This window comes from Pinus tabuliformis, chromosome 9 (genome assembly GCF_031772625.1).
Source record: "Pinus tabuliformis cultivar Carrire ecotype Pingquan chromosome 9, CPIR1, whole genome shotgun sequence".
In the NCBI taxonomy this organism is placed as follows: domain Eukaryota; kingdom Viridiplantae; phylum Streptophyta; class Pinopsida; order Pinales; family Pinaceae; genus Pinus; species Pinus tabuliformis.
In genome coordinates, this window is record NC_142307.1 from 557,576,911 (window position 1) to 557,600,930 (window position 24,020).

Consider the following 24,020-nt stretch of genomic DNA (forward strand, 5'->3'; position numbering starts at 1 on the left):
GTTCAACACTGATAATATCTTGGAGATATGTATGAGTTCAACATTGGTCATCTGTTCAGCACTGCTTATCTGCTGGATGTGTAGCAGCAACAGATTGCACACTGACACTTAATCTCAATTGGAACAGAATAAAATGGTACTCTGTTTTTACATTATCGAAAGACAGCCAAAGATAAAAGAAAGTGTCAAAGCAATGGGATAGGGCCTTGTTGAGTGATTGTTTAAAATATAGTATTATGGACGGAGTAAAATCCCTTCAAATTCTTCCCTTGGTAGTCACACGGGATACTAAGCCAGCTCACAAGTGCTCGAGTTCAACACTAATAATATCTTGGAGGTATGTATGAGTTCAACATTGGTTATCTGTTCAACACTGCTTATCTGTTGGATGTGTAGCAGCAACAGGTTGCACACTGACACTCAATCTCATTTAGAACAGAATAAAATGGTACACTGGTTTTACATTATCGAAAGACAGCCAATACCGTCTTGCCGATAAAGTCAGTGGACGGAGAAGAAATTGCTGAAACACCCATCAGTCTTCGGTGAATTAAAAACTTTTGAAGACAATCTAACATCTCGTCAAGTTTCTGAATGTGTATTAACTGTTTATCATCCTTGGGAAGACAATTGTGCAACGGTTTTATAAAACATGTTGAGAACAAAGGATTTAGGTGATTAGCTGGTGGCTTTTCGCTTTTCCTGGTAAATTCAGATTCCATTTTAGAAACAGTTAACTACTTTTAAGAGGGCATAACTGTACTGAAGCAATCAGGCAATTACAAATGCCATCTATATGTACATTCACCTTTTTAATGCTATTTTCAAGAATACGTAGGGTGCAGCCCCTACCATGTAACAATTCCTTCTCAATCCATAAAAATCGAAATCGAAAATTCTAAATAAGTAAAAATGAATCTAGGGCAAAATTCCAAATTACTATCAGCCTGGATCATCGCAAATTGGAATCCTAAATTAACAAAAAAATACTTAAAAACAATTATAAAATCTCCTTCATAATAATCTAAATCTGTAAACCCGAATAGAAATAAGGCTGAATCTAATGCGAAAAACGCATACTAATACCAACCTACGGCCATCCCAAATATAAATCCTCAACAAAAGGAATCAAATAAAAAAAAAACTAGTATGAATCTATGTTCATTAGAAATAGAAGCCAAAACTTAAACTAAAATATAACAATGATGATTATAAATTGATACCCAGTCTCTCGTTGCTTCTCCACCTAAATGCAAAGGCCACCAAATAACCACCATGAATGAATTTTGAAGGTAAAAGTCAACACCTTGTAAATCCTCTGCATCTTCCCTATGGACTAGCTATGGTAACAACATTTTGCTGGCCCAGTTACATTTTACATAGCGAGATAAAACGTAACTCGACAAACCCCTGAAGACCTAATAACAAGTTGGGACACCTTCAGCAGCAGAGTCGCGTGTGAACAATCAGGCCCAATTGCCTGAAATATGGCCACAGCTATGCCAGAGAAATAAAGCTTTCTTTACAGAAACGGAGTGGCTAAGAGACACCTACTATTTACATGCAAAAATAACCAGCGCCACCAGTTTTGTGTCATCTACCTAAGGTAAAAATAAATGCACTTCATACCCAATAAAATGACACTCGGTACATGCAATCGATATGAAGACGTGCTACCACGCATGAATTATTGTTGGGAAAATGATTGTCAATGGATCAATAAGCATTGAAACTCGACTGCCCATTTGCCCTAAACTACTTTTGCAGAGCCCCCTTCAGCAACTATGCACATGCACAGAGCTGTACACTGGGTCTGCTTCTAACAAACGAATCAAACCCTCGTAACAGCTAGACTATTTGCACAGAAACAGTAAATCACTCAAAATAAAAAATCGCAATCAGAGGAAGAATAACAATACTTACCGTACACCTATTTGAGTACAAAGGCCTCAAGGCAGCTTAAATATAAAAGCACAATCAGATATAGACTGTCAAGCACGAAGGCAAATCGCGGCCGAAATAAAACAACGAAAAATACCAGCAGCAGAACCATTTCACAGGGTATAAACAGAGTTCTGCCTGCCGTAAACGATTCATAAAAACGCCTAAGGGTCTTGCACCTTACCCTTCACATAATACTAGAGCACCTTCCCTCTCAGGTTCAATGGATGCACAAGACTTAACCATATCCCTCATCCTAGGCAAAACCATGCTATGCCCGCCCCCGCTTTCACTCCCAGGCTCCATGGCCGCACGAAACAATATTTATAGCCTTCCGCTAAGGCTTAACAATAACCTTAACCCTAGACAAAATTATACATGCCCTCCTTGCTTTCACTCGCGGGCCCCATATGGCTGCACGAAACATTATGTGTATTTCCGCTATGGCTTAACCATAACCCTAACCCTATACAAAATTATACCATGCCCTCCCCGCTTGCACTCCCAGGCTCGCTAAGGCATAACCCTAACCCTAACCCTAATCCTGCCCTCCCCGCTTGCACTACCAGGCTACACCGCTGCACGAAACAATATTTATAGCCTTCCGCGAAGGTTTAGCTATAACCCTAACCCTAGGCAAAACTATGCAATGCTTTTTCCGTGGAAAGTGGCACATCTTTTTAAATTTTGCTTTATTTGATTTTTTTAATTATTTTTAATTACGGAAATTGGTAATGTGTTGAAATAATTTATAATCCAAGCTTATATTCAATGGCCTATAAGGACTTGTGATTTAACAAGGTACATATATCCCTTCCAAGTCATTCGTCGTCTATCATGAGGCACGTATACAATTCTCATTGGGTCGTCTACTATGAGTGAGGCCCTTTCGAGTGAGCCCACCTTCGAGTATTGAAAGGAAAAAAACAAGGCACATATATCATGGTAGCGGCTAACCAGCCTGCCATAGGGCATTAAATGCCCGGGGAGATGCAGGCTGGATAGCGCGCTAACATGCAAATTCCCATTTCTTATTTAGTGCCCAATTTCCAAATTTGCGTGTTAGCAGACTATCCAACCTGCATCTCCCCGGGCATTTAATGCCCTATGGCACGCTGGTTAGCCCCTTTCGAGTGAGCCCACCTTCGAGTATTGAAAGGAAAAAAACAAGGCACATATATCATGGTAGCGGCTAACCAGCGTGCCATAGGGCATTAAATGCCCGGGGAGATGCAGGCTGGATAGCGCGCTAACATGCAAATTCCCATTTCTTATTTAGTGCCCAATTTCCAAATTTGCGTGTTAGCGGACTATCCAGCGTGCATCTCCCCGGGCATTTAATGCCCTATGGCACGTTGGTTAGCAGCAGCTAACCAGCCTGCCATAGGGCATTAAATGCCTGGGGAGATGCAGGCTGGATAGCGCGCTAACACGCAAATTCCCATTTCTTATTTAGTGCCTAATTTCCGAATTTGCGTGTTAGCGGGCTATCCAGCCTGCATCTCCCCGGGCATTTAATGCCCTATGGCAGGCTGGTTAGCCGCTGCCCATATATCATACTAGAGTGGACCTCTATCCTAAGGGAGGTCTATCTTTCTAACCTTCATACTAGAGTGGACCTTTATCCTAAGGGAGGTCTATCTTTCTAACCTTTATCACAACAAGCCAAGCCAAGCCAAGCATCTCACTTATGAGAAATGAATTCAAATAGAGAGGTAATAGAAAAGTCCCCTACCCACTCAAGTTATAAACATTGAACTACATTGCTTAATTATTCTCAAACATAACCAAATAATAAAAAAAACACATACACTATCTAAATGACATGGCATTACAAATATGTTGACTAACGAATGTAATAAAAAGAAAAACCATGCTTAGTTCGCTCAATATGAAATATGTTGGCATCCATGGTAGTTATACAACATGATACAGATAGAAGTATCACACGTAAGGGTTTGATGGCTTTACAAACCTTAGTTGCGGGATGGGACAACTGAAGTGGTCGTTCTCCTCCCATTTCACTTCTACTTTTTGTCATGTACTTGATCTTAGTGATTTTAAATGAAAGAGGACCTCCTTGATTATTCAGAGGACCCTCTAAAGGGGGCCTAGATCTCGTCCTCCCTTCACCTACCCTCCCCACTCCTATAACCTAAGTCAATCTCCTCTAAGAAGTGATCACATCAATCATTGTTCGATTCTTTGATAGCAGGACCCTTATTGCAATTGATGGATCCACTATAGAAGTCTAGGTTGGTTGTCAATACTTTTGAAGTGGACACCCTATTCAAGGATTGCCCCTCGCTCTAAGATGAATCACCTCTCTCTCCTCTAAATGACTTAGCTCTACCTACCTAAAGAAAGGCACTTTTTCCCTATTCTCTGTTGGACTTCGTTGTCTCCAAATGCACTACAATTCCATTTCCCCTACCTCCATCATTTTTCTACCCTACATCCCTCCTTTTACTCTCTGCAAATCAATTTCGTAAGTGTGAAAATTTGGAAGCCCAAATTTCTAATATAACAACTGATTAAGTTCCTCCTACTTGTTGATTTCTTAATCAAGTTACTTACTATTTCTTACAGTAAATATCGAAACTAATACATTTCATTCTACACCATTTAAATTATAAGCAGAAACAAGAAACTGAACAAGAAAGAAACACAACACATCTACACAATTATTTTTCGACAAATGTCCACGGAAAAACCCAATGCGGGAAAATCGGTGCAGCAGTGGAGGGTTTTATTACCATGCACGTCAACCCAGTTTCACACTGTCTAGGACCTGCGTCACTCTTCCTGGCTAATCGATTTGCCTTTGAGATTCTGACTTCTGCTCTCCCGGTCTCACACCTCGGTTTCCAGCTACAGAAATCAACCCTCCAACAAATTTCAGATTCCTTCAAAGCTTCTACGCTACCCTCTGCGTCAGCCTCTCTGGCTCTACGCTGCCTCTGCGTTAGCCTCTCTGGCTCTACGCTGCCTCTACTGGATCTATCTATCTCTTCTCTGCTGAGTATTCTCCGATCGAGAAAGATTTCCCTTCGGATACCATCCCTGCCCCTCTCTGCAAAAGATCATTATCAAAAATCTCTCTGGCAACTGCTCTGCTACAGAAAATTGAACTTCTTATCTCCCCTCTGTGTGTTCTCCAAGTGTCCCTCAAGCCTCTTCTTATATCTTTTTATTGGACAACCAACAACCCAGATCAACTTCCAATCAATGGCTTAGATCATTTTGGCTTGATCATCGTCTTCTTCTAGAAGTTACACCCACAATTTAGATTAATACCCATTAATTATTTTAATTTCCTAAGTTTAGACTTAGGGTCCCATTAAAGATAATTAATTATTTTAATAATACCGGGTGGAATTTCCCAAAATGATTTATGGGTATTGGAGAATGCATGTGTCTAAGCCTCCCTACAAATTTTGAGACTTATATAACACATCTTATGCTACCAGAAATCAACCCTCCCTCTTAGCGAGGAATGTGCTCTAGCAATGCAACTTGTTGAAGCATCACTCTGTTCTATAACATCTCCTTATGCGTCGCTGATGTCTGACATCTATCCAGCAACTACTGCGCAATTGTTGCATTTGTACTACTACTGACCCTGTCAGTGTCACCACTGCATCCGTACTGCAACTCACTCTCAATTCTGCATCCATGTTGTTGATGGCACTGCCATTGCCAACTGCATCTGCACTGCGACCTTCTCCAATTGTTGTTGCTACTGCATTAGCAAATGGAAAAGCATCCCAAATTTTTGAACAAATGTTCAATATGATGCATCTCGTTGTTGGACTCTCACTGCTACTAGTCTCTACGCTGACCCTCTGAAGCCTCTACGATGTTGCTGACCTCTGATCTGTGCCACCTGCACCACTGCCAACTCTGCTATGTGTTGCTCAGTGTATGGTGCTCTTAGCTACTGCAACTGTCACTCTGACACTCCTCTGCATCCACTGACACTCCTTCATCCTACTACTTCTGATCTAGGCTCCCGTAGCAAGGAATTGATCCGAGAGATGTGCTCCTCTGTCCTTTCGAACTACAACTCTAAATCACCCCACCTCCCTCCTGGAGATGTCTGGGTTGTCATGGCGAACTCCTCTTCAATCTTCACGGCTGCAACCTTTGAATCATGCTTCTCATCTTTGTCCTTCTTCCTGAGAGGACGTTGTGTTGCGTAGTGATCAAATTCACCACACCTAAAGCAATTGATCTTCAAAACATCTTTTTTCTTCTTTCGTTGTTCTTGTTGCCCCTTAGATGCGAGGGTTGCATTCTCTTCCTCCACCTTGGGCTTCGACCCACTGTTGTTGCTTCCATCAAGTTTACACTTGACCAAGTCCCTCCTCAACTCCTCTTGCTTAAGAGTTGCCCACATTTCATCTCGGTTTGGCAAAGTTGCCCTGCCCAGGATACTCTGGACAAAGACTTGCCACTCCTCAGATATTGAATTTAGGGCCAGTCTTACCATCTCAGAACCTTGAGGTGTTGACCCCACAGCTGTCTCGGGTCTCTTGAAGCTTAGTGAAGAATGGATCAATGTGTTCCCCCTTTTCCATCTGTAGAGATCTCATCTTCTGCTCCAAGTACATCTTTCGTTTCTCGGAAGATCCCTGATACAGCGTCGACAATGCATCCCACATCTCCTTGGCAATGTTTCTGCCAGCGATGTGACAGACTATATGATCCTTCACTCCATCGAGGATCATTCTTTTTGTCTTCACCATTTCTCCCTTGTACTTCTTGAGCGGATACAACGTCAACAATGCATCCCACATCTCCTTCGCAGTGTTTCTGTCAGCGATGTGACAGATTATATGATCCTTCACTCCGTCGAGGATCATTCTTTTTGTCTTCGCCATTTCTCCCTTGTACTTCTTGAGCGGATCTAGATCCGCAGGCTCAGCTACCACGTTATCGACATAGACTTTGAGAAAATGCTCATCCAAAAGGCATGACATCCTTGCCTTCCATATCACATAGTTGTATGCCCCATCCAACCTGTCTTGATCTCTTAATCCACTAGCTACGATCCATGCCAAACGAAAAAGTCGAATATCCTCCTCTCTCCTTTGTGCAACACTAAACTGGCCTACGCACCCCCTGCTGAAGCTTGTAGATATACCCCCTCTCCACTGTTGCTTAGTGAGAATTTAGACTCCTTGGCTGGTAGTCCTTTGACAAAGAATTCCCTCAATAATGTCTCTCTCTTCCCTCTGACGTCTTTCTACCCAGCAACTCCCTGCTGAAAACTACGTCCCACCAGAAAACCCCTCTTCGCTGAATCTTTTGTTGCGTTGCTCCCTCTGTCACTGACAAATCTCGATCTAGAAATCCTAACTCTTTGTCGCTCACTCAGAGAGAGATTTACCATGAAAATTTTGCTTTCCTGGCCTAACTGCGCAAACCCTCAGGGGATTCGAATTGTTGCCTCTGCAAGAATTTCAAACTCCCTTCTTCCTTCAACACTGAGTTATTCCGACATTGTTCTCTTGTTTCACCTGCAGCTCTGATACCATGTGAAAATTTGGAAGCCCAAATTTCTATTGCAGCAACTAGTTAAGTTCCTCCTATTTGTTAATTTCTAAATCAAGTTACTTATTGTTTCCTACAGTAAATATTGAAACTAATACAGTGCAGTCTACACCATTTAAATTATAAGCATAAATAAGAAACTGAATAAGAGAGAGATACAACACATCTACACTGTTATTTTTGGAAAAATGTCCCCAGAAAAACCCAATGCAGGAAAATCAGCGCAGCAGCGGAGGGTTTTATTATTATGCAGTAGTAATTTCTGAATACAATCTCTAGATGCCTTCCCGGCAATCCAGTTACAAAGAATATCACTGATAGAGAGATTTGTGAGATTACCTCACACTATCACTGGAAGTCTTCGCTGATCCAACCCTTGAATGAACAGCCCCTGGTTGCCTTTACGTCCGCCCAACGTCACATTGTCTAGGACCTGCATCACTCTTCTCAGCTGATCGATTGGTCTCTGAGATTCTAACTTCTGCTCTTCCAGTCTCACACCCCAACTTCTAGCTACAAAAATCAAACCCTCTAGCAAATTTTAGACTCTTTCAAGGCTTCTGTGCAACCTCTACGTCAGCCTATGCTGCCTTTGCGTGGCTCTACCTCAACCTCTCTAGCTCTGCGTTGCCTCTACTGCATCTCTCTCTCTCTCTCTTCTCTGTTGAGTATTCTCCGACCAGGAAAGATTTCCCTTCGGATACTATCCCTACCCCTCTCTACAAAAGATCACTATCGAAAATCTCTCCGGCAGCGACTCTGCTACAGAAAATCGAACTTATGATCTCCCCTTTGTGTGTTCTTCAAGTGCCCCTCAAGCCTCTTCTTATATCTTTCTATTAGACAACCAACGACGCAAATTAATTTCTAATCAATGGGTTTAGATCACTTTGGCTTGATCCTCATCTTCTTCTAGAAGTTACACTCACAGTTTAGATTAATACCCATTATTTATTCTAATTTCCTAAGTTTAGACTTAGGGTCCCATTAAAAATAATTAAATAATTTGATAAAATTGTCTCCGGGTGGAATTTCCAGAAACGATTTCTGGGTATTGGAGAATGCATGTGTTTAAGTCTCCTTGCAAATTTTGAAATTTAGAGCACATACGCTGCTACCAAGAATCAATAGTAAGTAATTTACTAACCTCGGAAACATTCATTGGTGGCAGTTTTCCTACAAAACACCTTGCTTCCCGGGTTCCAACTATTAAGGAGCCTACTGCGCAAAACCACAAATGCATTAAGATGAAATTTGATGAACCTAGCTTGGTTCCAGGGAAGGATTTCAAACTAAATGAAATTCACAAGATGGAAGAGTCAGCAATCATTGGTAGGTTTGCAAGTAAAAAGATGTCAATGACGACCCTGTGATCTTGGACAAACGCAAAATTTGTTAAATTGATACGATATTTTTTGTGTTGCATGATCTTAACAAAAGGATGGATGGGGTGGATCACCACATCTCGAGAAGATGCACAAAAAATTCTCTAAGATAGATGGCACTGAGGCTCACAAGCCCTCTTCGTCAAAAAAATGTCAATTGATTTTCACACATTGTTTGAAAAGCTAGTTGTTATCCTAATTTGGTTGCCATTACCAGGTCCACCTCATTTTCCAATCGTAAGATGTATTCAAGGAAATAAGGAATATTTTGGGGTTTTCTTATGAGACAAACTTCTCATACTTATAGATTGGATACATGGGAATGGCTCACATCCTTGTTGGCCTAAATCTCTCTTCAGGCATGCCAGACATGGTTTCGAACAAATCAAGCCAATTGGTTCACGGTTAGGTCCTAGAATATGAGGACATTTCTTTCAAATGTGGGCAATGATACACATATGGCCATTTGAGAAACAATTGTCCCTTAGGAAAACCAAAGCAAAATTGGGTTCAGAAATTGCAATAAGATGATGTCTCTCCTCTAGATTTTCAGAGTCTCCCAACTCCTATGATCGCCTCGAAACATGCTCATAAACTTGTGTCAGCTCCTCTCCTAGAGTCTCCCCAAGTAGCAGTTATCCCCACTTCAACTATGGAGGGTCCTCCCGCCACAGGTATGGTTTCAGGCCTCCCCCCTCTTTGTTTCTTATAACAATGATTCGAGATCTTTACTGCATTGATGTTTACATAATTGCATGGAAAAGAGCATGAAAAACCATAAGTGCAAACACTTAAAGAAGAAGAAACCTAAAGGAGGCCATAAGACAATGCACACAAAAAATGGATAACAGAGTTCATTAGGTGTGGACTACACCTATGGGCCTTGCTTCAATAATGGGGGGGTCTCTTCATTCATCTTAGCAAAAATAAGGAGTACATGGCAAAATAAATCATTATAATGCCAATCCTGGGAGTGACTTGAAAATAGGTTGCTCAGATCCACAAAAAAACCACACTAGTGAAATCCTCTTAAAATGAGAAATTTGAGTATAAACTTAACTATATTCTGTCACTTGCAACTTTGGCCCCTCAGAGAATCTAAAAGATTCCACACATATTCTATGGGAGAATATTACTCTGGTGTATTCCTATCTCAAAATTTGTGCGGCACGGTTCTGCAGTCAAGGTTCCCATCCTGCGCATGGTTCTAGACTTGTTGGAAGTTGTAACTAGGTTTGGTCTTCATAATGACATGTAATTATGATTTTATGTAAAGAGATGTAAATAAGGAAAAAAATGAAAATTATTTTATTGACTTGCTTCATGGATTTCATCAGCAAGGATTTTGTTTTTGAGACAAGACTCCCATTGAGAGTCTTTAGGATTTATTTGTCATCTAATCATAAAATATAAGAGTCATTGACATGTAAATGAAGTCATGTTACACTATGTAAAAGGTCATCTTGTGTATGTAAAATATCCTCCAAAGAACTTGTCACCAAACCTCTTCAAGTCTGCCTACAAACATGTTGTAGCAGCTACAACACTCTTCCAAAATTTTGCCTTAGCTTCGTTTTGGAGCCTCCCTACCAACCATCCTTAGCATCATGTCTTGCACTGACAGGTACACATGCTTTAAGTTGAGTTTCTTGGCTTATCAACATGTGTTTGCTAGCTTGTTTGCCTTTCACCCGCACGCTGACATCCCATGACCTGGTCTTCAACCGGCTCTTGTGATAACTTGTAGAATTACGTAGAACTGGAGGGCAACCAACCTTGCTCTCCAGAATTGCGTAGAGCATCAAGGTAGCCTGTTTCTCTCTAGAATTGTGAAGATCAGGCAGACTGCCTTCCCTCTGAAAATTGCGCAGAGCAGCCCATCACTGGGCTTGCTCTCAAAATTTGCGCAGTTCTAGCTAATAACCTTGGCTTCAGTGCAGAAATTGCGTAGAGCATGAGGCAGCGAAAGGTGACCATGCATGCATTATTTTTTCCCAAAAAAAAGAAAGCAAAAAAAACAAAAAGCATCCCTAGATTTTAGGGATCTATTTTTAGCAGCTAGGGGTTACCTGCAAAAGCTGTTTTAGAAACCTCCCGGTGTCGCTTTTTCCTAGATTTGTGGCATGCATGCCGTAAGCCTCAATCTTATCAAAACTATTTATTCGACGCCTCAGAGCTCATTCTTCACTTTGATCTTGGAGCTTTGGCATTCCCCATCGCATCTAGGAGCATTCGGCACACTCAGCTCAACATTTTCCAGGTAAGTTCGCTTTCATGTATTTTTTTGCTTTTCTGTCGCTTTTTCTATTTCGATTTGTGTGAGTGTTGTTGCTTGGTTTTGTTGAATGCTTGTTGTCATTTTAATACATGTTAGCTTGTAGAAGCATTGTTTCATGTTTTTCATTGCATCTCCTTGTTGTCGCTTGCATGACATTGTTTCTACACTGACAGTAGTCATTGTGGCGACTCGCTTTACACACTTACTTGTTTTCTCGTTACTGAATCCTACACTCACTGATTGCATGCATGTTCATTCACTCATGTTTGCACTCAGCTTCACAGATGCATTCAGCGTTTACCATTTTTCAGTCGCCCATCTACGGGTCTAGCCTTGCCTTGGCCCGGACCTTGCCTTGCGCGGCTTGCACTGTGCATTTATGGGATGGAAGGCCTTGCCTTCCTCCCAAGCTTTCTCTGCGCAATTCTGAGAGGCAGTGCCCTGTTGGCCCCCGGAATTGCGCAGATGCAATTTGACCAGGGTGCAGTCAAGCCGACTGAAACTATGCAATGCGCTGTTTCAGTCATCATAGGCCAAGCTGGACTGTGCTTTGCGCATTTTCAGCAGTCAATCAGCCCACTGACAGTCCGGACTTTGTTCTGCACAGTTCTGGCAATCAGTCTCCCGACCTCCTAGTGAAAATTGTGCAAACCTTCCAGTGAGTCACCCAAGTGTGCTGCATGTCAGTCCTCAAGTTGTTTTTGGTTTTCAACTGACAGTTTGTTTGCCATGTGTGTTGCTATGTCTCCAGGTATCACAGGTGTTCATCCATCTTTCAGTAGTACAGGTACAATGGCTTTCAAGATAGCAGGGTCAAAGGACACCGTTGAGAGTGCAACTGGAAATATGGTCGAGCAAGTGTCTATGAGCTTGCCCATCTATGAAGAAACTAAGTTGTTCATAGACAAGGAGATCAAAATGAAATGGCAAGACATCAACGACATCTTTTCAAGCACACTTGAGGAGAATCTGCAGAACCGCAGAGTCTATGTCAACATACACAAGTTTGGCTTGTGCCAGATTGCATGCAGGTATCGCGCATTTCCATGCATGGACATGATCCACTGGATTGTCTCGCATATTGATCCAAAGACAATGGTGTTGAGCAGTGCCAGTGGAACATAACTTGCTACCTTTAGGGCAAAGGACTTTAAGGCGATGTATCACTTGCCGCAGTTGATGATCACGAGAATACAGCCTTCACCAAACCTAGTAACAATGCAAACTCAAGAGACATCTTGAAGAGATGGGTGAGAGAGTCGTCTAAGTTCTAGACAACTCCCAACCAAGTGTACAAGACGAGGATACGACAGAAAGCTTATCAGCTCTTGGTCATCTTCGCATGCCGCTTATACGGCGAAAGGAGTACAAAAACATTCCCGCAGAGTTGGAGGAATGTATTAGATCAGTTGGCGAACGAAGGAAGACCTTTCAATTGGTTTGAAATGTTGGCTCTCCGATTGAAGGAACAAGTAACAAGAGCCCGACATCCTCCCAAGGGTCAGCAAGCAAAGCTTTTCATGTTTGCTTACATACTTGATGCAATCTGTGCCCATCAGCAGTTCCCAGGCTTCCGCTGGGCATGGACACCTTTAGAGACCTCAGTAAACACTTATTGCAAGTTGTTCTCCGAATGCAACTTTTGTGGAGTTATCATACAACTATCTGACCACTTTGTCACCCCAGTGTACATGATGATCTTTGAGCAGGATCCGCCTTGCATGTCGCAAGTTGCCTTGGAGGCATTAATTGACATAGCAGATTGGTATGCCTCACCCCTTGGCACCTTCATCCAGATGTACAATGCAGAGAAGGCTACGCATGTTTTGTCGAAGTTTTCCATGGATAAGCTGGTCATGCAAGAGGTTGCATACCACATCTCGACAGGGTTGTCAGCAAGACTGCATAGGAAGAAGAATGCACATTGGCATGCTCTTCCTTTGCAGATCAGGTTGTATTAGATCCAGAATCTCAAGCATGTTGAGGCCGAGATGGAGGAATTGAAGAGATTAACCTTCGGCACAAGAAGTTTCAATCCATATGACCTGCATTGCTTAGTGAAGGACCATTGTGCGAGAGTGTATCATCCTTGGATCCACGGGGCGTGTCATTGGCCTGAGGAAGACCCATGGAGATACTTTTATAACTTTACAAGGCTCAGTGAATAGGTCAAAATGGTTGTAGAGTGGTTAGCAGTGCAAAACGCAGCAACATCATCAGCAATAGCAAAGGGCAGCAGACCTGCGCTTGATAAAGGCAATAGGAAAGTTGCTCACAACGCAGAATGGGAGCACAACTGCAAGTTCAAAGCAAATGAACTTGTGTTGAAAGCAGCTTTGGAGATTGAGGGGAAGAGGCAACAACACAACAGAAGGATCACGCAAAGGCAGATGGAGAAGCAAAGATGGAGGAAGCAGAAAAGGAGTTGCACGAGTTGAAGCAGCAACTCAAGGAAGAACAGGAGTTGCGCAGGAGAAAGAAGGAAGTGCAACAGGAATAGGTACAAGCGCAACATGCACACATTGATGAAACTGCACCTATACAGGTTATTGATTCATCCGAACAGCTAACACATAGTAGACAGGGTGAGCAGTCGCAGGAGCAGGACTTTGCTCAGGAGATTGAACAAATTTTGGAACAGATGGACACGGATGTGGTTTAGCCAAAGTTAGATCAAGACATTAACCTCATGCCTCAGAACCAAGAGGTCAGTCCACCAGCTTCACCAGATCCGGGAGCAGAGCAAGTCCTAAGCGATCAAGGAGACACTGAAATCCTTGAGGACAATCCGGAAGCGGATGCACACAACATACCTTTCAACGAATCACAACACAGAGTTGTGCAGTTGTGCAGAGTGCCCACTCAAGATGTTCATGTATCTCCTGCACAGTTCAAAGAACGAGTGATCGTGTCTGATGTGCACAGACATACAACTACATTGGCCAATGCTACAAAGGCATATGCCGAAGCCACCAACTCAAGTGTTAGATTCTTGATAGCTGAGAACGAATGCATGGCGAAGGAGTTACAAGCAGCTAAGCAGGGAGAAGAGAAAGTTACAGCATCCGCCAAAGCAGAGTTGAGAAAAGTGATACTTGATGAAGTATCGTCTCTTGAAACAGTCATGTGAAAGTTGTACTTCAGGTTCATCACCATGCATAAGTCAATTGTCCATCTCAATGGTTGGTAGCAACGTTGTGCTAGGAGAGCACACATCTTGTCAAACATACACATTGTTGTCGATCACATGCAAATATGGACAATGAGGTACAAGGAAACCCAATTGCACTTACCAAAGATGATGAAGCCAAAGGTAGTGGAGTTGAAGGCACGCATCCGGAGTCAGATCCAGAACTATGAGGAACTCCCACGGCTCATCACCAACTTACAGTCTTGCCATGCACGAGTATTCAAGAGCATGGATGTCATTGTGTGCACGCATGCGATCCCATCCATTGGCACATTCACCGAGGCAAAGACAAAGAACCAAGTCCGACTAGAGCTGGACACATACTTTGACCAATTGATGCACATAGCCACCAGCGCAGACTTGCAAATGAGCGCAGACACTATGCACAAGTATGTTGTTGGTCCAGCTGCACTCAAGACCATGATGCGCATGCTATCTGACGAGTTGGACAGAGGTGCCAAAGGTGCCAAATCAGTGTACCTGAATGCAACAGAGGCAAGAGTTCGCTTTCAGAAGGATGTCACCACAGAGTACGCGGACACCATAACGGACTACCAAGCTTGGCATCAATTCGCCATCGTCGATCATCAAGAGGATGTCGAAGAGTTAGTCTTCCCACAACTGTCTAAGTCTTAGTGATGTCTTGCATGGCTTACTCAAGCCCATTTTTGTCTCACATGGGTACATGTGCAGATTGTATTGTAAACATGTTGTAAAAGTGAAAGACCAAGTGTCAATAGTAGAATGTAACAGTCATGTGTAAGTTGAAGAGTCATGAGGGTAGGTGAAGAGTCACAAAGGGGAATGTCAAGGGTCACCCCACCCTTTGCTATTTATAAAACCTCATAACTCATTGTACAGGATTTTGGGAGCCAAGCTTCCTACATGTATAACTTACAAAAATCTTGGAGTGTATTGTAATGAGCCTTGGCTTCTCCACAATGCAGAGCTAGTACATCTCTTTGGAGGAGCAGGGAACAGTGACTGTAATGTTCCGCTATCGGGGCTAGTGGTTGTCATGGTTGTATGTATGATTGGATCTTTCACTCTTTTAATATAACAGAGCTAGCACATTTCATGCATATGTTGTTATTGTAGTTTGGTTATCCTGGTTACTCTAATGATGTATGTAGCTGTAATTTACGTATGTATGTACGGACTATTCCATATATGTTTGTATGAATCTTATTGAAGCGTGTTGTTGGTATAACCCATCACTTTGAATCGTCGACTATCATGCTTTCCATCTTGTGATGTCTTTCTACTCGTGTGTTCCGTTTCAAGTTGCGTGCTATCACAGGTTTCTAAGGGGCGCACTCTTCCCCCCTTCCGTGTGTTAGTCTTTCATGCACCTTCCTTGACTTACTGCCATGTCACACACTTGCTTCCAACATGGACATCTTACTTACCTTTGCGTGCAACCACAGTCAAGGTGATAATGTACTACCCATTGCTGGGACTCCTACTACAAACGGTCTGAGGTCTAGTTGGGACTTCTTACCGAGGAAATCCCCTGACATGTTGGTGGATCCAACAACGTCAACATTTCTAGTGCTAGAAGGAGGGCTAGATGACAAGCTGAGTCCTCACATCCTGTTTTGAATCTTCACACATCTATCATGGATATTGTTGTAGTTAACCCTCCGCGATGTCTGTCCAATGCACATCCCTTTGAAGTCACGAAGGAGTTCTTTGTTGATTGGTCCGAACTCACGTATGATGGTGAAGGTGAAGTGGCCTGGCCTGAGCACTTACATGAGCAAATAAATGTCCTGAGAAGGAAAAAGAATCTTCAAAGAAAAGGATATCATATAGAAACAAGAAGGGAAAGATCAATTACTTTGATCTTCCACATGGATCTTCTTATATGTCTGTATGGACAACTTATCTAGACTCTGAGCAATGGTTTGGTCAGTTCCTTGCATTCTTGGGGAATGAGGAAGAGTTTGATGACGTAGAGGTCAGCATGCTGCTTGCATACACACTTCATGAATCCCCAGAACAATGGTGTCGTAACCTGCCTCCCAATTGTGTGCACTCATTTAAGAAGTTCAGTGATCTAATCAAATATGTTTTCCATCATTTTGATCCTGAAGCTCTTGACAAAAAAATGTTAAAACAATGGAAGGCCCTGCATGAATCGCCTATGGATTTTTGGAAGCACTTCCATTTACTCATGTTTGAAGCTCTGAAAAGTCAGATGAAATTCCAATATCTTATGGACAGATTTGAATATTGTTGTCACAAATTAATTTGTCCCAAGGTGAAGAAAAAGTTCAAACCCCACTCAGCATACTTCGGTGATGGAGTTGCGCAATCACAAGCGGGCACAGTGGTTGTTACAAGTGATTGTTTGCCATCCCCTCATCAAACAACTTGTTATGAAACTAGCTCAAGAAAAGATAGAAAAGATAGATCAACGCCTTAGAATTCTACCTCTTCGAGGGGAAACCTCCTTTACATTACATAAATGAACAATTCTTGGATGATTCAAATGACAAAATCTCCTTTCTATATATAGGAGTCTAAGGAGTCACAATATAACCCAACCGACCTAACAATAATAATATAAAACCACAAAAATAACAATAAAGGAATTCTATGGGGCACAGTAATAAATATATGGGGATAATAGGGGCACAACAATATTAATAAGGGATGCAACTACAATAGTAATGGGGTAATTACTAGTATTATAGGGACCCAACATGCCCCTCTTTCAAAAAAAGTGTTGTCCTCAACACTTGAGTAGTTCTGGATGCTTTTGTATAAAATTCTCATCCTCCCATGTGGAATCTTCAGTGGATAAGTTCTTCCACTTGATAAGATACTCCGAAATTGATCGATTTCATAGCTGTCGAGTTCTTGTTTCTGTGACTGCTTCCGGTTCCAATATAATTTTTCCTTCCTCGTCAAGTTCTGGCAATATTGTTTGAACTAGGAGCTTGTCGCCTATAACCTTCTTTAAACATGAAACATGGAAAACTAGGGGCAATCGAGAAGCTGCAGGAAGTTCCAATTTGTATGCCATAGTACCAATCTTTTGCAACACCTTGTACGGACCATAATACTTTGGTGATAATTTATTATCCTTCTTAGCTTGCTTGAGGGACATTTGCTTATATGATTGTAGCCGTAGGAATACCCAATCACCTACATCAAAACTTCTTTCATTGCGATGTTGATTTGCCTGTTATTTCATTCTATTTTGTGCCAACACGAGGTTATCCTTTAAGAGTTGGAGGACTTGTTGTTGATATTCGATGTGATGTTCCACTGCTTGAACCTTAGAATTTTCTCTTAAATATGATGTGATGGATGGTGGCTGATATCCATAAAGTGCCATAAATGGGGTCATTTTTGCTGTTGTATGGAAGGAAGTGTTATACCACCATTCAGCGAGAGGCAACCATTTGACCCATTGTGTTTGTTTATCAGATACAAAGCAACGAAGATATCCTTCCAAACATTTGTTTACTATCTCAGTTTGCCCATCAGATTGAGGATGATAAGATGAGCTATGAGCTAACTGAGTACCAAGACAAAAAAATAATTCTCTTCAAAAATTTCCAGTGAAAATGGAATCTCTGTCACTTACAATAATCTTTGGGTTTCCATGTAGCTTTTGAATTGTTTCCATAAATGCAGTAGAAACCATACTTGCTTTAAATGGATGTGATAATGCACAAAAGTGTGCATACTTTGTAAGTCTATCAACTACCACCATGATGACACTCTTTCCCTCAGACTTGGGTAAACCTGTGATAAAATCCATTGAAACCTCCTCCCAACGTTGGCTTGGAATGGATAAAAGTTGTAATAGACCCAGTGTCTTAATTGTTTCAACTTTATTTTGTTGGCAAACCAAACATTCCGCCACAAATTTTTGAATATCCGATTTAAGGCCATCCCAAAAAAATTCCTTCTTAACCCTGTGGTAAGTTTTTAAAAATCCTGAGTGCCCTCCTAAGGGAGAAGTGTGCAATTCCATAAGAATATTTTGTTTTAGTTGGGAATTCTTACAGAGGTATAAGTGATCTTTGTACCATAAAGAATTATTTTGCCAACTAAATGTATCAGACGTACTGGAATCTTTTTGTAACTTTCGAAATAGTGCCCACACTTCTTCGTCATTCTTCCATTCCTCCCTTGCTTCGTTTATCCAATCTAGTTGGATAATAGAAATGGCGCACAACAATGCTTCCACATCCTCATCCTTTCTTGAGAGTGCATCTGCCACCACATTTTGCTTCCCTTTTTTGTAGATGATTTCAAAGTCATAACCCAACATCTTTGTGACCCACTTTTGTTGCTCTTCAGAGGATAATCTTTGTTTTAAAAAGTATTTAAGACTATCATGATCCATTTTTTACCTTGAAGTGTCTTCCCATTAGGTAGGGTCGCCATTTCTTAAGTGCATGGAGTATTGCCAACGTTTCCTTCTCATAAATAGCTTTGTGTAAAAACTTTCCCTTGATTGGACGACTTCCAAAAGCAATGGGTCTTTCATCTTGCATTAAAACAGCACCAATTCCATTTACTGAAGCATCGCATTCCACAATAAAGGTTTTTGTGAAGTCCGGTGTAGCTAAGACCGGTGCTTGGCACATTGCCTCTTTAAGATGTTTGAAGGCCTTTGTTACTTCTGGAGTCCATGAAAATGCATCTTTCTTCAATAATGTTATTAAAGGTGCTGTTATTCTCCCATAATTCTTAACAAACTTGCGATAATACCCTGTCAACCCGAGAAATCCTTGCAAATGCTTTATGGATGTGGGGATTTTCCATTCCTTAATGGCTTTAATTTTGCTAGGGTCTACCTTAACTCCTTCATGAGATACAATATGACCCAGATATTCCACCTCTTATACTCCAAAAAAACATTTGGATCTTTTTGCATATAATTGTTTCTCCTCCAATAGTTGTAGCACCCTGTCAACATGTTCAACATGATCCTTCCAAAACTCGTTGTAGATTAGTATATCATAAAAAAATACTAACACAAATTTTCTAAGGAATGGTTTGAAAATGGAATTCATCAAACCTTGAAATGTTGAAGGTGCATTGGTAAGGCCAAAAGGCATGACCAAAAATTCATAATGACCCTCATGAGTTCTAAATGATGTTTTCGGAATGTCTTCAGTCTTTATTCTGATTTGATGATATCCTAAACTAAGATCCAACTTGGTGAAGTAAATTGATCCATGCAATTCATCCAGTAATTCATCAATGACAGGAATGGGAAACTTATTTTTAATAGTGAGCTTGTTGAGCTCCCTATAATCCAGACACATGCGCCATGATCCATCCTTCTTGTGCACTAATACTATTGGAGCAGAGAAATAACTTTGACTCGGTTTAATTATACCAGCCTCTAGCATTTCTGCAACCATACGTTCAATTTCACTCTTTTGGACATAGGGATATCTGTACGGCCTGATGTTTGGAGGAACACTTCCTGGAATCAAATGAATAGCATGATCATAATCACGAATATGTGGGAGACCTTTGGGAGTCTCAGATACCTTGGAATGATTGTCCAAGACTTTTTGGAGATCTGGAGAAATAGATGATTGCAATGTGGAAACATCTAGAGAACATAATTGTGCAATTACACCCCTTTGTTCCTTTTTTAGAAGCTTTGTCATACCATTAGAGCTAATTATCTTTCCCGGTTTCCCTACAATACCCCTTAATTCAACTTCCTTTCCTTCCACAAAAAATTTCATGAAAGTTCTTGAAAATTAAAAGCTATTGTACCCAAGGATTGTAGCCATTGTACTCCTAGTACAACATCAACACCTCCCATTGGAATGGAAAGCATTGGGCTAGTCAATATATATTCTCCCATTGATAGCTTGATATTATGGCACTTTCCAGAGCAATTTATTGTTCCTCCATTTGCAACCATCACTTGACACTCTGGTGCTGGATATAAGAAGCAATTCAATTCTTTTGCTACCTTACAATGAATAAAATTGTGGGTACTTCCTGAATCAATCAACACTAGTACCTTTTTCTTCTTAATTTGTCCTCCTATATTGATGGTTTGAGGAGTGGTAATTGCCGCCAATGCATTACAAGATATGGTCAGATTCATTTCTTCTTTATCTAGGCTTTGTTCCTGGAGTATATCCTCTTCTTTTGACCTTTCTTGCTCCTTTTCTTCTTCCTCTTCGCAATCTATGTAGAATAATTTCTTCTCAACACACTTATGACCTTTAGTGTATTTGCTATCACAAATGTAACAAAGCCCTTTTGCTCTTTTTTCTTCCAAATTGTTGTGGTGTCAACCTTACATGTTGTGGAAGACTAGGAGCAACCACACTTCCATCTTTATAGTTGTGAGTGGTATGCTTCCTGGTTGCCATAATTTTTCTTTCCATTTTTCTTGCTAACCTGAATGCTTTCTCTAATGAATCAGGTTCCCAAAGACGAACATCATGTTGGATATTATCCTTTAAAAGTTCCTATGAACACATCAATCCTATGCTCCTTTGGAATATTTTTTACCCTTATGTTCAATTTTTGGAACTCCTCAATGTGCTCCATTACTGAACCCTTTTGTTTGAGACTTATCAATTGGCTAAAAAAAGTGTTGCTTTTTGTATCCTCATAATGTGCTGTCAATTCTTCCGTAAAAATTGCCCAAGTAATAATTTGTTTACGAGAGCAAAGTCATTGATACCATACAAACTGATTTGGTTCCAAATATAAAGTTGCAATACGTACCTTTTGTGTGTTTTGCACATTATTGAGATCGAAAAATTGCTCCATTTGTAATATCCATGTTGCGGGATCCTTGCCATCAAACTTCCTCATATCAATTTTTGGAATATGGTGGGTCTTCGATCCCACATTAGAGTCTAAGAAATCATGATTAACATTTTTTTTGTTCGCATCATGAGTTTCTTTTACTACCTTTTCACCATTGGTAAGTATTTCTTGTAGAAAATTTGTCAAATCTATCTTCAAATCTGCCATGCCTGTCTTCAAATTTGTGTTCAAATCTATCTTCAAGTTGTCCATCTTAATTTCATGCCATTCAAGGAAAATTTTAAGAACCCCCCCTAAATTTACATGTATAATAAATGGGCGAATCTCCATGGTATATAGGAAAAATGGAAGGCGATTTTATCAATAATATGATATGTATATATAATTTTTTGGCGAATCTCTCACCAGGCATGGCGAATATTTTACTCAATTATAAAATCTTGTGTTTATTGAATACACAAATGAAATCATTGCATTTCTTTAAAATATCTTTTGAAGTCAAAATTACCGAAATTACATATCGATAACCTAGTCGGTGTAGGATAAAATTCACCCGTGCCAAAGCATGAGAAAAAAACCTAATACTATATATAAAACCAAGAAAAATTCAAATTCATCACTTCTAGGAACCTCGTAACCACCCTGCCAATACACAAGTATGTTCTTGTTTGCAATTAGAAAAATTACCCAAATTACAATCTGTTTACTCTAGCATATGTTGGAAAGTTATAGAAGGATGACTAGTGCAATCAATCCATTCCTTTTAGCCCTGGATTTGTTTCAGTTTAAAACAGAAGTATACAAATATACTTGTCCAATGTCTATGCTTTAACCATTCATCTTAAGATGTTTTTACAATATAATTTCCTAAGTCTATTTAATATAGTCATTATCATAAAAACCAACCTATATCCATCTTAACTCCACATCTACCACTCTTAGGGGGATGAAATCTATTTATCCCTCTAAGCACTTGGTAGACCCAAAATTAAGATGGATTTAAGATGATAGAATTTCCCCTTTAAATAGTCTATGTTCACATGAATACCATGGGTCAATACCATGGGTTGTCATAAACGTGGAGCTTAAAAATTACTATTAGTAATTTATAAAAATTAATAAAATTAATAGTTGAATTTTATTTTATTTTTTATTTTAACCAAGCTAAAATGTTTAAAATACATTAAATTACAACATCCATTTTTACTCTTGATCGGACCAAATATTTTTTCACTCTATGCTAGTTTGCATATCATGATATTTGATACCTCTCGAGGGTTAGTAGATCCAGAGTAACGATGGGTCTTTGCTAGTTTAATCTCACATTTAAATAGGCTACATTCCAGGTCAATACCATGTGCCATTTTGGTGAATACCATGGGTCAATACCATGTGCCATTTTTATTTTTATTAATACTAATATTAGGGTTAATAATGTTTTTTTGCATGGTATTAATAACAATTTAGTCCATGGTATTTGTCCCATAGTATTTTGCCCATAGGTTTCACCTAAATATAACACATTTTTTGAGTGTTCGTAAATATAAGGTGACTTATGGAGTAAATATAAAAAAATGTTTTATTTGTTTACCATACCTCTCGTTTATTTATATTTTTATTAATTTACCATACCTCTTTTACAAATATGGTATTTGGTCCATAGGATTCACTTAAAAAAAAACCTCTTTCTAGAGCCTTCATAAATAGAATGAGCGTTATCGACTAAATATAAAAAGAGGTTTTATTTATTTACCATGAGTCTAGTTTATTTATATTTTTATTTATTTACCATACCTTTTGAGTAAGTATAAAAAGACGTTTTATTTATTTACCATACCTCCACTTTACTTATATTTTTATTTGTTTACACGCTGGCATGTATATAAGGTGACTTATGGAGTAAATATAAAAATTGTTTTATTTATTTACCATACCTCTCATTTATTTATATTTTTATTAATTTACCATACCTCTTTTATAAATATGGTATTTGGGCCTTTGGCCCATAGGATTCACTTAAATAAAACCTATTCTTGAAAATGGGCGAATGGATTCACTTAAATAAAACCTATTCTTTAAAATGGGCGAATGGAAAGTTGTAACTCCTAATTTCAAGGGCTAAATTTACCTTTTTACCCACTCCCTTAAAATAAGGTGGGCTATTCGAGGTGATTTGTAAAAATGTACTATGATACAAAATATTTGTCCACTAAAAATTTAAAACCCCTTAATTTCGCCAAAGGGCGAACATTCGCCCCTAAATTTTTCTATGATGCCATTCATCTTAGCTTCCACGCCATTTATCTTAGCTTCTGTTAGCTTTTGTGAGAGTGACATTTGTTGCACTTGTTCTTGTAATTTTGATATGTCATGTAGTATTTCTTCCTCTTCTTCATGAGTCATGATAGAGCTTTCAGGTTGCTTACTAGGTGTTTGCATTTGCTTTCCTTGGGGCATCAGTTACCGATAATAATACTCTACTATGCCCTTTGAATTCCTTCAAAATAAATTTTCAAATCAAGCTTAAGCAAAAATTTAAGAAAATCTACACACCTTTTTTTCACTTTGTAGGAACTCGATATTGCCTCTAATGTATCTCTGTACTTTCTAATCATCTAGTTCTGAAATTGTGACCTGCAGTAGCCCACTGTGTCCTCTTTCCAATGCCACCAGTGTGACCCAAATTGGATTCTCCAAGGAAGAGTTATGCGAAATCTCCCACAGTGACTTGATTATAGACTAGTTCAGTAAAGCGAACTTGTACGACGTGCCACGAGTCACTGTTTCGACCTTTGGCTCTAAAAAATATCTACAAGAAACTACAATCCGTCCTCTTTCTGCAACATCTTACGAAATTTCAATCCGATCCTCAGAGAGAAATTTATGACGATTT

At 40.0% G+C, this 24,020-nt stretch overlaps 1 non-coding gene across 1 annotated transcript; it reads right to left on the reverse strand.

Annotated features, from left to right (window-relative positions):
* Positions 1–1,688: 1,688 nt before the first annotated feature.
* LOC149149728 (small nucleolar RNA snoR135) lies at positions 1,689–1,820 on the reverse strand. The gene has a single exon (XR_016263968.1). It is a non-coding gene; the product is annotated as a small nucleolar RNA snoR135 (small nucleolar RNA).
* Positions 1,821–24,020: the final 22,200 nt, after the last annotated feature.